Source organism: Vigna unguiculata, unplaced genomic scaffold, assembly GCF_037176805.1.
Source record: "Vigna unguiculata cultivar grain cowpea cultivar isolate G323 ecotype 2 unplaced genomic scaffold, ASM3717680v1 ptg000331l, whole genome shotgun sequence".
Lineage (NCBI taxonomy): Eukaryota > Viridiplantae > Streptophyta > Magnoliopsida > Fabales > Fabaceae > Vigna > Vigna unguiculata.
In genome coordinates this window covers 25,001-30,000 of record NW_028196966.1, presented here as the reverse complement: position 1 = coordinate 30,000, position 5,000 = coordinate 25,001, and positions in this window count along the sequence as shown.

Sequence of the window (5,000 nt, the reverse complement as noted above, 5' to 3'; positions counted from 1 at the left end):
TAGTGAAAGACTGGATTTATTATCTCATGTTTGCTTTTCGTGAAAAAATACCAAAGGAAGTGGAGGGTTTCTTCAAACAACAAGGGACTGGGTCAATTATTCAATCAAATGATATTGAGCATGTTTCGCATCTCTTCTTGAGAAACAAGCGGGCTATTTCTTTGCAAAATTGTGCTCAATTTCATATGTGGCAATTCCGTCAAGATCTCTTCGTTAGTTGGGGGAAGAGTCCGCACGAATCGGATTTTTTGAGGAACATGTCACGAGAGAATTGGATTTGGTTAGACAATGTGTGGTTGGGAAACAAGGATCGGTTTTTTAGCAAGGTACGGAATGTATCATCAAATCTTCAATATGATTCCACGAGATCTAGTTTCATTCAAGTAACGGATTCTAGCCAATTGAAAGGATCTTCTGATCAATCCAAGGATTCTTTCGATTCCATTAGGAATGAGGATTCGAAATATCACACATTGATCAATCAAAGAGAGATTCAACAACTAAAAGAAAGATCGATTCTTTGTTGGGATCCTTCCTTTCTTCAAACGGAACGAACAGAGATAGAATCAGAGCGATTCCTTAAAATCCTTTCTGGATATTCCTCAATGTGCCGACTATTCATGGAACGTGAGAAGCAGATGAATAATCATCTGCTTCCGGAAGAAATCGAAGAATTTTTTGGGAATCCTGCAAGAGCCACTCGTTCTTTTTTCTCTGACAGATGGTCAGAACTTCATCTGGGTTCGAATCCTACTGATAGGTCTACTAGAGATCAGAAATTGTTGAAAAAAGAACAAAAGAAACATCTTGCTTTTTCCAGGCGATCGGAAAAGAAAGAAATAGTGAATTTATTCAAGATAATTATGTACTTACAAAATACCGTCTCAATTCATCCTATTTCATCCTATCGAGGATGTGATATGGTTCCAAAGGGTGAACTGGACAGTTCCAATAAGATTTCATTCTTGAACAAAAATCCATTTTGGGGTTTATTTCATCTATTCCATGACCGGAACAGGGGGAGATACACGTTACACCACGATTTTGAATCAGAAGATATATTTCAAGAAATGGCAGATCTATTCACTCTATCAATAACCGAGCCGGATCTGGTGTATCATAAGGAATTTGATTTTTCTATGGATTCCTCCGGATTGGATCAAAAACATTTCTTGAATGAGTTATTGAACTCCAGGGATGAATCGAAAAAGCACTCTTTATTGGTTCTACCTCCTCTTTTTTATGAAGAGAATGAATCTTTTTATCGAAGGATCATAAAAAAATGGGTCCAGACCTCTTGCGGAAATAATGTGGAAGATCCAAAACCTAAAATAGTTGTATTTGCTAGCAACAACATAATGGAGGCAGTCAATCAATATAGATTGATCCGAAATCTGATTCAAATCCAATATAGCACCCATGGTTACATAAGAAATGTATTGAATCGATTCAATTGCAACTTCGAATATGGAATTCAAAGGTATCAAATAGGAAATGATACTCTGAATCATCGAACTAGAATGAAATACACGATCAACCAACATTTATCAAATTTGAAAAAGAGTCAGAAGAAGTGGTTCGATCCTCTTATTTTGATTTCTCGAACGGAGAGATCTATGAATTGGGATCCTAATGTATATAGATACAAATGGTCCAATGGGAGCAAGAATTTCCAGGAACATTTGGACTATTTCATTTCTGAGCAGAATAGCCGTTTTCAAGTAGTGTTCGATCGATTACATATTAATCAATATTCGATTGATTGGTCTGAGGTTATCGACAAAAAAGATTTGTCTAAGTCACTTTGTTTATTTTTGTCCAAGTTACTTCTTTTTTTGCCCAAGTTTCTTCTCTTTTTGTCTAACTCACTTCCTTCTTTTTTATTTGTGAGTTTTGGGGGTATCCCCATTCATAGGTCCGAGATCCACATCTATGAATTGAAAGGTCCGAATGATCCACTCTGTAATCAGTTATTAGAATCAATAGGTCTTCAAATCTTTCATTTGAAAAAAAGGAAACCCTTATTATTGGATGACCAAGATACTTCCCAAAAATCGAAATTCTTGATCAATGGAGGAACAATATCACCATTTTTGTTCAATAAGATACCAAAGTGGATGATTGACTCATTCCATACTAGAAAGAATCGCAGGAAATCTTTTGATAACACAGATTCCTATTTCTCAATGATATCCCACGATCCAGACAATTGGCTGAATCCCGTGAAACCATTTCATAGAAGTTCATTGATATACTATTTTTATAAAGCAAATCGACTTCGATTCTTGAATAATCAATATCACTTCTGCTTCTATTGTAACAAAAGATTCCCTTTTTATGTGGAAAAGGCCCGTATCAATAATTATGATTTTACGTATGGACAATTCCTCAAAATCTTGTTCATTCGCAACAAAATCTTTTCTTTTTGCGATGGTCAAAAAAAACATGCTTTTTTGAAGAGAGATACTATTTCACCAATCGAGTTACAGGTATCTAACATATTGATACCTAACGATTTTCCGCAAAGTGGCGACGAAGGGTATAACTTCTACAAATCTTTCCATTTTCCAATTCGATACGATCCATTCGTTCGTGGAGCTATTTACTCGATCGCAGACATTTCTGGAACACCTCTAACAGAGGGACAAATAGTCCATTTTGAAAAAACTTATTGTCAACCTCTTTCAGATATGAATATACCTGATTCAGAAGGGAAGAACTTGTATCAGTATCTCAATTTCAATTCAAACATGGGTTGGATTCACACTCCATGTTCTGAGAAATATTTACCATCCGAAAAAAGGAAAAAACGGAGTTCTTGTCTACAAAAATGCCTTGAGAAAGGTCAGATGTATAGAACCTTTCAACAAGATAGTGTTTTTTCAACTCTCTCAAAATGGAATCTATTCCAAACATATATACCATGGTTCCTTACCTCGACGGGGTACAAATATCTAAATTTCATATTTTTAGATACTTTTTCAGACCTATTGCCGATACTAAGTAGCAGCCAAAAATTTGTATCCATTTTTCATGATATTATGCATGGGTCAGATATATTATGGCGAATTCGTCAGATTCCATTGTGTCTTCCACAATGGAATCTGATAAGTGAGATTCCGGGTAATTGTTTCCATAATCTTCTTCTGTCCGAAGAAATGACTCATCGAAATAATGAGTTACTATTGATATCGACACATCTGAGATCGCTAAATGTTCAGGAGTTCTTCTATTCAATCCTTTTCCTTCTCCTTGTTGCTGGATATCTCGTTCGTACACATCTTCTCTTTGTTTCTCGAGTCTATAGTGAGTTACAGACAGAGTTCGAAAAGGTAAAATCTTTGATGATTCCATCATACATGATTGAGTTGCGAAAACTTCTGGATAGGTATCCTACATCTGAACTGAATTCTTTCTGGTTAAAGAATATCTTTCTAGTTGCTCTGGAACAATTAGGAGATTCTCTAGAAGAAATACGGAGTTTTGCTTTTGGTAGCAACATGCTATGGGGTGGTGGTCCCGCTTATGGGGTCAAATCCATACGTTCTAAGAATAAATATTGGAATCTCATCGATCTCATAAGTATTATACCAAATCCCATCAATCGAATCGCTTTTTCGAGAAATACGAGACATCTAAGTCATCCAAGTAAAGCAATCTATTCCTTGATAAGAAAAATAAAAAACGTGAATGGTGATTGGATTGATGATCAAATAGAATCCTGGGTCTCGAACACTGATTCGATTGATGATAAAGAAAAAGAATTCTTGGTTCAGTTTTCTACCTTAACAACAGAAAAAAGGATTGATCAAATTCTATTGAGTCTTACTCATAGTGATCTTTTATCAAAGAATAACTCTGGTTATCAAATAAGTGAACAACCGGGAGCAATTTACTTACGATACTTAGTTGACATTCAAAAAAAGTATCTAATGATTTATGAATTCAATACATCCTGTTTAGTAGAAAGACGTATATTCCTTGCTAATTATCAGACAATTACTTATTCACACACCTTGTGGGGGGCTAATAGTTTGCATTTCCCATCTCATGGAAAACCCTTTTCGCTCCGCTTAGCCCTACCTCCCCCTAGTAGGGGTATTTTAGTGATAGGTTCTATAGGAACTGGACGATCCTATTTGGTCAAATACCTAGCGACAAACTCCTATGTTCCTTTCATTACAGTATTTCTGAACAAGTTCCTGGATAACAAGCCTAAGGGTTTTCTTATTGATAATAGTGACTATATTGATGATAGTGACGATATTGATGATAGTGACGATATTGATGATAGTGACGATAGTGACGATATCGACCGTGACCTTGATATGGAGCTGGAGCTTCTAACTATGATGAATACGCTAACTATGGATATGATGCCAGAAATAGACCGATTTTATATCACCTTTCACTTCGAATTAGCAAAAGCAATGTCTCCTTGCATAATATGGATTCCTAACATTCATGATCTGGATGTGACTGAGTCGAATTACTTATCCCTCGGTCTTTTAGTGAACTATCTCTCCAGGGATTGTGAAAGATGTTCCACTAGAAATATTCTTGTTATTGCTTCGACTCATATTCCCCAAAAAGTAGATCCAGCTCTAATAGCTCCGAATAAATTCAATACATGCATTAAGATACGAAGGCTTCTTATTCCACAACAACGAAAACACTTTTTCACTCTTTCATATACTAGGGGATTTCACTTGGAAAAGAAAATGTCCCATACTAATGGATTCGGGTCCACGACGATGGGTTCAAATGTACGAGATCTTGTAGCACTTAACAATGAGGCCCTATCGATTAGTATTATACAAAAAAAATCCATCATAGACACTAATATAATTAGTTCTGTTCTTCATAGACAAACTTGGGATTTCCGATCTCAGGTAAGATCGGTTCAGGATCATGGGATCCTTTTCTATCAGATAGGAAGGGCTGTTTCACAAAATGTACTTCTAAGTAATTGCTCCATAGATCCTATATCTATCTATATG